At 43.3% G+C, this 12,107-nt stretch overlaps 1 protein-coding gene and 1 pseudogene across 6 annotated transcripts in view; both read right to left on the reverse strand.

Annotated features, from left to right (window-relative positions):
* Positions 1–7,349, reverse strand: part of IFNAR2 (interferon alpha and beta receptor subunit 2) — a 35,406-nt gene extending 28,057 nt beyond the window's left edge. For all 6 annotated transcript variants that reach the window (XM_076000440.1, XM_020284770.2, XM_012780878.3 and 3 more), the window contains exon 1: positions 7,067–7,349. The gene's annotated coding sequence lies outside the window, so the exon portion shown is untranslated. The remainder of the gene's footprint in view (positions 1–7,066) is intronic.
* Positions 652–7,057, reverse strand: LOC142869925 (heterogeneous nuclear ribonucleoprotein A1-like; annotated as a pseudogene).
* Positions 7,350–12,107: the final 4,758 nt, after the last annotated feature.

Below are 12,107 nucleotides of genomic sequence, written 5' to 3' on the forward strand. Positions count from 1 at the left end.
TTTTTGTGTGGGGCGTTAACTAGGTCACACTGGCAAAGAGTCCCAACCTTCCACTGAAGCCCTCCTGGTGCGGGTGCTGGGGAGGTCAGGGTCGGTGCTCTGACCCTGCCCAAGGACTGGAGCCAGGGGGTGGCTGGCTGCAGTTTGGGTCTAGAGGGGGTGAGCCTCTAAGTCACCCTTGACCCAGGTACCCAGCATATCCGGAGAGGTTTAAAGACCCTTGGATGTGGCCAGTATGTTGTTGGTTGGGATGGGCTTGGGAAGGGGAGATATGAGGGGGCTTGACTTCCCCAGAGCTCATTGCAGGCTGAAGTGAGGGGCAGTGCGCAGGTGCATGCATGCCTAGAGTCCCCCGGGCAGAGGGGACCCAGCCATCCATGGGGATCTGCATTAGCCCCTCAATATTCTTGTGCCTGAAGGAGCGCTCCTTTGGGTGGCTCTGGGGTAGGGTGGGACCACCTTTTCTTCTTCCTGAGTGGGGCTTGAGTTTGCTTCCTTTGGCTGGTTCTAGGGAATCTCTCAAGATGTGCTATAAGATACTAATTGTGTAATTCAGTGATTCCACATACAAATTAAATGTCCTTATATTAGCATTTAAATCAGGCTTTGCACAATGTAATGAACTGTAAAATGTACGCTTAATAATTCAAATTTTTATTTTTTTACTTAGAATGACAATAAACAACAAATTAAAAAAAACATGACAAGTTGAGAAAAAGCAGGATAAAAGAGAAAAGTTTATATTTTAGTACCTTTAGTGGCACTTTTTCTGCTTTTTAAGTGAGTAAGCCCCATATTTTTATTTTGCTTTGGGTAGACCCTGCAAATTATGTAGCCAGCCCAGCCTGTAGCTCACTGTTGCCGACACCCAGCTCCTTGCATCCTGTACTCAGATTAAATTCAATGCATTCAGCCTCTCCAGTTTTCCCTGGAGTTACTCTCCCACACATGTGCCAAGTTCCAGGCGACAGATCACCCCCTGCTCTTCCCAGATCTCCTACCTGGGAGGTCTCCTTGCCATTTACACTCAAACACACACTACCAGTCTTCAAGGCCAAGTTCAAGTGGATGGACTAGGTGAAGTGATTCTTCTCTGAATTCCAATTCCTCCTGAACAGACAGACAAGCCTCAAGGAACACGCTGCCTCAGAGTCCCCAAGTAGAAAGCACAACTGTCTTTCTTCTATCTGGCATAGCCTAATGCACACTGCCAAGCAGCCCATGAGTAATGAATGAACTAGATTCAGAAATATTATAAAAACACAATTACCTGCCTTTTTCTGGAAATAAAAAATAAATACAAAAAAGTGCCATCCAGCATCAATCAATAGCTTGGCATATTTGCTAGTTTTTCACATATCTTTCTTGTTTCTGTAAAAATTCCTCTACATGCTCATTTAAATAAATTTAAATAATGTATAAAAGTAAAAATCCCAGTATCCAGATAAATCCAATAAAGCATTAGGTAAACAATCCCACGGATCTTTCTATGCATAAACACACATGTACACGTGCAGGCAGGCACACACATATGGTGTTTCTGTCTGAATTTAATTTTACTTGGGAAAAAACTAAAATAAAGCCAAGGGAATTGTTGAAATTTGATTTTTTTGTGGCCATAAGAAAGTATAACTTCCTATAATATCCCTCTACAGTTTAAAAAAAAATTATAAAAGACATTAGAAAGTTGGTGTATTATATATTCATACAGCACCTTTTAATTTTAAACCATATTTACTGATCCATGCTTTGAAAAAGAGAATATTAGTATTCTCATATTTCCTTCCATCTTCTTCCCTACTTCCTTATTTATTTTTGCTATATTTTTTTGGTCTAGATTTACAAAAATCACATTTTATCCTACCCACAATTTCCATAGACATTTTGTATTAATTCTCCACTTAAATAGAATACTCAACAATAGTTGGATTTTTGTTGTTTTACCATTTCTCCAATCTTGAGTTCTTTATTTTGATTGATTAAAATTATTCTCCCTAATAAATAGGAAAGAAGCAAACTGGGTCTCACAATACTTAGCTTTTTCCATTTGTGGAAAAACTTTTAATCTGTTATTAAAAATTGCTATTTCCTTAGTTTGCTATTTCCTGGATTTTGTTATCCAGCAGTTTTCTTTTTTTTTTTTTTTCCCCAGAAAGAACTAATGGGTGCTGACTTCCCTTTGTTTTTCTGGTTAAAATACTCCCTTGGGAAAAGTTTCTTTCCCTTAGAACTTTTCCCTTAACCATTATATTCTGGCCTTTAGCACTGCACTGAAGTCTGAGGCCACTTGGTTTTATTTTTCTATCCCTTACTTTTTCTTCTTAGATTCCTAAATAATTCTTTTTCTTTGAATTTAAATCATTTAAGATATCTTAGTGCTTGGGAATTCCCATGTGAAATTTTCTGGACCATTGCATGTCCTTTTGGCCTACAGACCGTTTTTTCTTCATTTCAATAAGATTTCTTTTGTCCTATCTTTATGTGCATTTTCTGCCCCATTTGTTGGTTTCTCTACCTTAGGGATTCCAATTATCCTAATGCTTGATTATGTTTTTTGTGTCTTCCATCAGATTGTTTTTTTTTTTTTTTTTTTTTGAGACAGAGTCTTGCTTTCTTGCCTAGGCTAGAGTGAGTGCCGTGGCGTCAGCCTAGCTCACAGCAACCTCAAACTCCTGGGCTCAAGCGATCCTCCTGTCTCAGCCTCCCGAGTAGCTGGGACTACAGGCACGAGCCACCATGCCCGGCCGATTTTTTTTAATATATATATTAGTTGGCCAATTAATTTCTTTCTATTTTTTTTATGGTAGAGAGGGGGTCTCGCTCAGGCTGGTTTTGAACTCCTGACCTTGAGCAATCCGCTCGCCTTGGCCTCCCAGAGTGCTAGGATTACAGGCGTGAGCCACCGCGCCCGGCCCCATCAGATTGTTTTTAATTGACTTACTCTTTTTTTTCCAAGATAATTAAATTGTTTATTAATTAAACATGATAATTCCCATCTATAATTTTATCTGGTACCATTATTTAATGTAGATATATTGCATAGGATACGCCAACAATCATCTTTATAACCAATAATTCCATGATTTTCCTTGGATGACCCCTTTTAATGGTGAACTTCAGGTGACAATAGTAACCGTTAGTTCAGAAACACCAAGGTTCCCAAAGACAATGGCTTCTCCACCCAAGCAGGTTGTAAACGAATTTCAAATAGAGTTGGCATCACCCTGAAGAAATTCTATCTTCACACTTTTGGGGAAGTTTACCAAAATAGCTTCAGAGTAGACTAACTTTACACAGCACATTTTTTTAAAAAAAGACACATTTATTCAGCGTCATGATCAGACTACTACATTTAGCAATCAACAGCATGGGTGCAAAAAAAAAATCTACATTAAAACCCTTTGTTAGAATGTTTCACCCTTACACAGAACAGAAACTAAGATAACTTGTTATACAATTAGTCACAAATACAGTCCTCAAGTTTTTTACCCATACACACGAGTATTGTCTAAAGCATGTCTTTTTTGTAGCAGCTAGGCCTTGCCACCACTGTGTTTGGCTAAATTCACAAATCTGTTATAACCTGTAGCTTCCCTGTCACTCCTCTGGCTCTCCTCTCCTGCTAAGCTTTGTTTCCTGGGAGTAATTAAAACCTTCTGCCACTGCCATAGCTACTGCTGTTACTGGAATCACCAAAGCCACCGTGGTTTCGTGGTTTGGCAAAGTATTGGCCTCCACCAAGATAGGAGCCAGAGCCTCTGCCTCCAAAATTGCCTCCCTTCATGGGTCCAAAATGTAAAGACTGATTGTTGTAACTGCCAAAATCATTGTAGCTTCCACCACCCCAAAACTGCTTCCATCATTACCAAATCCATCGCAGCCATCCCCACTGCCACCATATCCGCCACCACCAGGGCTCTCACCAAAGCCACCTCGACCACTGACGTTTCCTCCACAGCCAAAGTTGTCATTCCCACCAAAACCACCTCCACGACCACCACCGAAGTTTCCAGAACCACTTCGACCTCTTTGAATGGATGAAGCACTGGCCATCTCTTGCTTCGACGGGGCAGTTGTGGCCATCCACGGGATGGTAATTCTGAATGACAATCTTATCCACAGAATCGTGGTCATTTAAGGTCATCAAAACCAAAGCCTCTTTTTTTTTTTGCCTTAATCAGTCATGATTTCAATCACTTCAATTTTCCCATCCTGTTCAAAATAGTCTCTTATGTGATGTTCTTCAGTATCTTCTTTAATGTCACCAACAAAGATCTTTTTCACAGGTAAGTGGGCACCTGGTGTTCCAGAATCTTCTCTGGAGACAGCTCTCTTGGGTTCCACAACTCTTCCCATCCACCTTGTGTGGCCGTGCATTCATTGCTGCATCTACCTCCTCCCCGAGCAGAAGGTTGACTTACTCTTTGTCTCTTTTCATCTATATTCACAGGGCTTCAATCAAGCTTTTCCTCTAGTATTTTTATTTTCAGCAGCATTTATTCTATTCTTTGCTCTAGCTTATTTCTTCTGATTGTGTATGTATGTGGCTTCCTTTTTTTTTTTTTGGTCTTCAATTGATTCCCTTAAGTCTGCAATCTCCCTTTTCATGTCTATTGTAAAATGTTCTCATCTTTCAGTGTATCTTATCGAATTCATTCACATTTTTATCATGTTGTTGTAGGGTGTGAGGCACTTGTAAGGCATTTCTTCTGTTCCAAGAGTAATACTTTCTTTCTAGAAGGCTCCTGGCAAGCTAAGTTGTTCTTTCCTTTCCTTTTCCTCCCCCCTCCTTGGCCCCCACCATGTCTGTTCACCTTGCTGGTACTGGGATGGCTTTAGTCACTTCCTACTGAAATAGTGGAGTGAGATCTTGACTTGGCTTTGACAACTGTACCTGCTTCCAGTTTGTTCTGTAAAGCCTGGGCAGCTTCTGCAGCCCACAGGGTTGGCGCTGCCATTAAGGGGAAGGAGAGGGTCAGGGAGAGATTGGTCTTTGTGACAAAAACAGGGCCCTGCTCTCTCTCTGGGAGATCTATGAGTGTCCTCAAGGCAGGCTCACTACCTCTGGGGGAGGGGGCAGGTGGAACCAACCCTTTGGACTTCAGGTGATTTCCTGATTCTGGGGCAGACTGTCTCTGCCCGGTGACTTCCCCTTTCGCTGGCCTCTGCCCACACAAAGAGCCTGTGCACCTTTGTCAGAAATGGAAAAAGCTAACTATGGTGAGATGCACGCTGCTTCTTTCCTATTTATTAGGGAGAATATTCAAGATTTTTGATAATTTGCCAGTATAGGTTCTAGTGGTAGGAACATACTTAAATTTTAAATGCATTTTTTAAAAACCTGATTATTAAAAAAAAAACACAAACAAAAGCCAACAACGTTTAAGGAGGTAGCTCCACGTACCAGTTTGTGTTAATAAAGCCCTGTCTTGTGTGGTAACTGACTGTCCTCCTTTTCCTACTGGCTCTGGAGAAAAATTTGAGTGGCTCTGAACTCCTCCCCATCCTACATAAATCTCTTTTTTCCTCTTTTGTTTTCATGACCTCTTCCCACCCTTCAGTCAGCCAACCTCCTCTGCCTACCTGCTTTCCCCTTCCTCTTCCCTGAATTGCATACCACCTGTTTCACTCTTCCAAAGGAAGAAGGACTCGCCAGGAAGGCGCTGGCAAGCTCTGCTCCTGCTCACCCATACTTCACAAATTATGAAATGCGCTTTTCATTTTCACATGTGAGCATTTCTGAAATCAGAATGCTTTGCACAGTGGAGTGGCACAGCATGATTGACAGTGCTTTTTTTTTTACTTGGTTACATAAAATGAAAGTTATCTTATAATCAGTGGCACTTCAGGTTGAGTTTTTGCTCTGATAAAATATTTGATAATCAAAAGAATGTACACCCCACTGACTCTTCAACAGTTTGAAGGGCTATAAACATAACAGGAAAATGAGTCCAGTGTAGCTCTGTGTGGGCGAGTGTGAGCGATGGAATACATATTTTATAAATGTTCCACTTCTAAGACAGTAGTACCCTTTGCCACATCACATGAACCCAAATCTCAGGCAGATTTTCTTTAACTTTTAAATAAATACATGAGAAACTTTGGAGGAAATACAGGTAAGAATAATAAGTCATACAGATTTTTGATGTCCTAAAATTGAGAAACAACTTTCAAACTATAGGACTTAAAAACTCAAGCCATTTTCTGAGACAAACAGATTGAACCTTACCAATCATGCCCAAATTGCTAGGAAAGTTTATCAGATGTTTTCCTTCTTAGGGCAGATTTTGATATGGCTTCTATTTCACACACACACACACCTTCTCCCCTTCTCCCCCTTTTCCCCTCCCTCCCCCCAAGCCTGCACAGGAGGATTGGGGCGGGTGAACAGGGTACTTAGAAACTTTGGCAAGTCCTGGGACTTAGCCCCTGGGTCAGTTCGCCGCTTCCCAGCGGCGGATCTGGAACGGTGTGGGACACTTCAGCCCCGGCTGCCCTTCTGTGTCCTCTCTCCCACGCGGGAAAGAGATGGTTAATCCCGGGGGGATCTAAAGCGGGGCGGGCCGGAGACCCAGGACCCGAGGCCCGGGAGGGTAACCCAGTTTTGCAAGGCCGGGTGGATCGGAGGAATTTGACAGCCTTCAAATTTCACGACTCACATCGTGCAGTGGCAAGTGACCGCGTGTCCCGGGCTTCCTTGGTGAAGTGGCGCTTGGGGGGGCCCAGGCCTGGGCGCAAATAACTGTGGGTTCCCGGCAGGGCGAGGAAAGGAGGCCGCCGCGCAGGGCCGAGGGCAGCCCGCCCGCCAGCGGCCGCGTGGGGGCGGCCAGAGGGCGCCCTTAAACCACCCGCAGCGCCGGGGGGCGCTAGGAGGTGGGCACGGGAGAGGGCACGGGAGCGGCGCACCGACCCACGTCCCCGCGCGGAGCGAAGACAGGCGGGGGAGGAGCCCGAGAGGAAAGCGAGGAGGATTCCGGGAACCCGCTGCAAGGAGGCGGCGTCTGCTCCACTGTCTGCTGCCCCAGCGGTCCCCTCCCCGGGTCCTCGCCACCCACCACCCCGTTACCTTTGCAGTCTCGCCCCGCGGCTCCCCTCGGATGCTAGGCTCAGGCCCACCTCCGGAGCCGCGCTGCGCTGCCGCCCCTCCGCCCCCCGGGCTCCGGCGCTCGCGGTCGGGATGCGCCCTGCTGGCGGCCCCTCGGGCGGCGCGGCCGGGGATGGCCCACGGGCTGCGCTCGGAACGCGCCTGGCTCGGGCTCGCCGGCGGGGATGCTCTCCCGCAGGGAACAGAGTGTGCGGCGCAGGTGCGCGCAGAGCGCCGGCCTGCCACTTTCGCTCCCCGGGCCGGGGGCGGGCTGGGGGCGGGGCCGAGCGGGGTCAGGGGCGGGGCCGGGGCGGAGACACAGAGGTGGGGCGGGCCGAGCGGGGCCGGGGGCGGGGCCGGGGCGGGCCGAGCGGGGCCGGGGGCGGGGCCGGGGCGGAGACACAGAGGTGGGGCGGGGCGAGCGGGCCGGGGGCGGGGCGGGGATACCTGGTCTGGTAATTTACTAGGGTCTGTTGCAGATTGTCAACTCCTAACCAAAGCCCGCCTCCAGCCAGTAAGCACCATAGGGGAAGGGATAAAGGAGTTTGGGCTGTTTTGTTTACTGCAGCATCCTTAGGGGCTGGACTTAGAAGACACCCAAAAATGTGTCGAACGAATGAGTGAATGAATGAATGAAAGAGTGAATGGGTTCTGTGCTAGCTCCCCGAATTATTAGTTATATAAATCTCTCTGATCATAATGCTTCAATGAATAAAACATGGATAAAAGTACCCACTATTAAGTAAATGTTGTAAATATCATTCTTCTGCCTTCTGTGTGGGTGTTTCCTCCATACACCTATCCTCTCCCAGCCCCTCCGCCAATCCCCGTGTTTCGGGGTAGATGGAGAAGAAAGATAACTCCTCAGTAGTTTGTTTACCTATTATTTATACCCTGTCAATTTCCAAAACAGAATATGAGGTAGCTTTCAGTAAAATGTTTGTATATTCTGAAACGACACAGCCACTAAAATGGGAATGTTAAAATCCTTTTTGAAGGAGAAGGGAAAAAAATATACCAACTACTATGGTTATTCTAACTGAGCATTCATCTTCACTTCAGCTTTCTGGCCTTCCAAGGAAAGGGAGGAGGAGGATGTTTCATACTTTTTGTAGATGGAAAAAAAGGAAATTTTTTATTCGTGAAATCAACTAACATCTGATCCTCTTTTGTAGGCTAGGCACAGGGTAATCATAAAGGGAATGCCCCAGGCCTGCCTCTCAAGTAATCATTGGCAGAATTTCCATCAGCCCATAAGATCTGAAAGGAACTCATCCGGGATCCTGTTCCTTACAGAAAACATTCAACACTGAAAACATTTTAAGCAACAGTTGTAGAGAATTTGCAGAAATAGCTTCTGAAAAAGGGGCAAAGCCAATACAAATGTACTGGCTATACTGCATCTACCTTTTTATATAAATATATACATTAAAAATAAAAGTATATCAAATGTTATTACCATGTTTCCCCGAAAATAAGACCTACCTGTAAAATAATCCCCAGCAGGATTTCTAAGCATTTGCACAATATAAGCCATACCCCGAAAATAAGACCTAGTGATGGGTGTGGCTACGCAGTGTATCTGCACAACCCATGGATTTCCTCATGGAGCGGTAAAGAAGATGAGCAGCCCTTCTCATCTGTCCTATCGTGACAGCTACTATCCCAGAGGTGACCGGAAAGGTGCGGGCAGCCCCACCAACAAGGTCAGCTCCCCCTATCAGGTCTCGGCCATCCTGTGCGTGCTGCAAGCTGAGGCTTTGAGGGGAAAGTAACACATCCTCTGAAAATAAGCCCTCGGGTGTCTTCTTGAGGAAAAATAAATATGACCCTGTCTTATTTTCAGGGAAACATGGTAATAACTATGATTTATTGCAGATCGGGCAATGGTAGGTGACGTATTTTCTTTCTTCCCCCTTTCCAAATGTTCTACAGGAAATATTTTTCCTTATGTAATCAAGAAAAAGATTTTTAAAAACAAATACAGTCCACCCCAATGCAAAGAGCTTGGAAGTTGTCACTCCACTCCAGCAACAAGAGAAAAGGTGAATAAACTAAAAATTGACAGCTCTTCTTGTTTCCATCAGTAATCGAGTCACAGGGCAAACTGCAACCCCCAAAACTGGAAGGAGATCAATGCAGAGAATTATAATTTGCAGGGCCCAGAAGCCTCTAAACCATAGGAAAACATACACTGTAATCGACTAATCACTGGAGACTGAGCATGGACTATCTCAGTTGAGTTAAAAACTCCTGCGGGCCCACTGTCTTCAGTTTTACTCCAGGGAGTCCTTCCAGGTTCTCATGGTGAAGACCAGAGAAAAATTCCATTCTGTTTAGCCAGGGGAAAGGGGAAAATAAACATTTTGAAATATGCACAGAGTGTTCTGTAACAAAAAAAAACCTGTCCTCAAGGGAAATTATTAATACTTTACCAGAGCCTAATCTGACCTAGCAGAAGGACAATTAGACAATTCAACTTCCTCTACCCCTTCCATCTGTCAAAATTAGAAGAAAAAGACAAAAGAAACTCCTCTGGAGGTAACAGCCCAGAGACAGGCCCACTAAAAATAATCTGAGATTTAATCATAAGGTTATAGGAGGATATTTCCCCTCCTCACTATCTTACTATCCTATCAACAGGACTTTGGGATAATACCAGTGGATTACAACTCCATTTAAGAAGGCACTTCTAGGAAAACCCAAAGACAACTGGTAGACAAAAATGAGGACACTAGATAAAACTAAAGCCTCTGACATAGCTATAGCAAACATTAAACAGAGCTTAATTCTTAGCCAGAGAAACCTAACACCTCACACTAAAGGACTATTTACCTCAGCTCCTAGTACGTAATACATTATGTCTAGCTTTTAACAAAAAATTACAAGACATACGAAAAAGTGGGAAAAAATCTCCCACAATTTGAAAAAACAAAGCAACGCTAAGAATAAAACTCTGATATAACAGAGAATTTGGAATTATAAGACCAAGAATTTAAAATCACCATGATTAATCTGCTCAGGGTTCTATGTTATCATAGGAAGGTATTTGGGCTTCATCCTGGTTGCTGATGTAGAGCTCCTAAATCCTCTGTATTTTCCGGAATGATGGGGATGATAGGAGCTCCAATGAGGCTACTCTTGGTGGGCCCCTAGATAGCTTTGGGTTGGGGACTGGTCATAAAGAGACCAAGCTTTATTATCAATGAAGCCTAGAACTTCCAGCCCCATCCCACCACAGACTTCCCAGGACGAGGGAGAGACTAGACATTAATTTAATAATCAATCCTGCCTACATGATGGAAGCTCCATAAAAATCCCTGAGCAATAGCATTTGAAGAGCTTCAGGCTGGTGAACACATCAAGGTGCTGGGATGGTGGTCCACCTAGAGAGGGCATGAAAGCACAGTACCCCTTTCCCCATGCTTTGCCCTATGCATCTTTTCCACTTGGCTGTTCCTGAGTTGTATCCTTTATAATAAACCCCAGTAATAGTAAGTAAAGTCCTTTCCTGAAGTCTATGAGTAGCTGTAGGAGTTTGGGTAGATGTTCTTTATCAAGTTGAGGATAACTATTCAAAATAATAATAGCAGCAAAGTATTAGGTGATTATAGCTTATGGATAAGTGAAGTGTGTAATAGCAATGTTGTAAGGGATGATAGGGAGAAGTTGAGAATACTCTGTTAAAAGGTACCCGTGTATTACCCATGAAGTGGTAGAGTATTATTTGAAAATGGACTCAGATTAGTTGCAATGTAGATTGCAAACTGTAAGGTAATCACTAAAGATATGTTAAAAAGAAGTATAATTGCCGGGCGTGGTGGCTCACGCCTGTAATCCTAGCACTTTGGGAGGCCAAGGTGGGCGGATTGCTCAAGGTCAGCAGTTCGAAACCAGCCTGAGCGAGACCCCATCTCTACCAAAAATAGAAATAAATTAATTGACCAACTAAAAATATATATACAAAAAATTAGCCAGGCATGGTGGTGCATGCCTGTAGTCCCAGCTACTCGGGAGGCTGAGGCAGTAGGATCGCTGAGCCCTGGAGATTGAGGTTGCTGTGAGCCAGGCTGACGCCACGGCACTCACTCTAGCCTGGGCAACAAAGTGAGACTCTGTCTCAAAAAAAAAAAAAAAAAAGTATAATTAGTATATTGAGGAGAGAAAATGGGATCATATAAAATTCTCAATTAAAACCAGAGAAGACAAAAAAAGAGTAGAAGACAAACAACAACAAACAAACCAAAAAACAAACAAGTACAATGAATAGAAAATAGTTACAAATATGGTAGATATTAATCAAAGGACAGCAATTATAACTTTAAATGGTCTAAATGTACCAATTAAAAGACAGAGATCAGCAGAGTGGATAAAAACAAAACAAGAGCCAAGTATATATTGTTTATAAGAAACCTACTTTAAATACAGAGTTAGATTAACTGTAAAGGAATGGAGAAATATGGCATGCTAACATTAATCAAAAGAAAGCTGGAGGGAGTGGTGGGGAAGGGAAATTAAATCAACCTAATGGGTAATAAGAAAACTATTTGGGTGATGGGCATACCTATAGCTGGGACTCAAACATTACAAAAATGATCCATGTAGCCTAAAGCATTTGTACCCCCTTAATATTCTGAAATTTTTTAAAAAAGATAAGAAAACAACAAAAAATTTATCTCCTTACAAAAAAAAGAAAGAAAGCTAGAATAGCATATTAGTTTCAGACAAGCAGATTTCAGAACAAAGAAAATTATCAGGGATAAAAAGGGCATTAGATAATAATGAGGGAGTCGTCTTTCCAAGAAAGTATAATAATACTTAATGTATATGCACCTAACAACAAAGTGTCAAAATATGTGAAGCAAAAATTAATAGAACTGCAAAGAGAAATAGACAAATACACTATTAGAGATATAGGTTTCAACATCCATTTATCAGTAATTGACAGATCCAGCAGGAAGAAAATCAGTAAGGACATAGTTGAGCTGACCAGACCATCAATCAACTGGATCTAATCAACATT

This window comes from Microcebus murinus, chromosome 1, assembly GCF_040939455.1.
Source record: "Microcebus murinus isolate Inina chromosome 1, M.murinus_Inina_mat1.0, whole genome shotgun sequence".
Lineage (NCBI taxonomy): Eukaryota > Metazoa > Chordata > Mammalia > Primates > Cheirogaleidae > Microcebus > Microcebus murinus.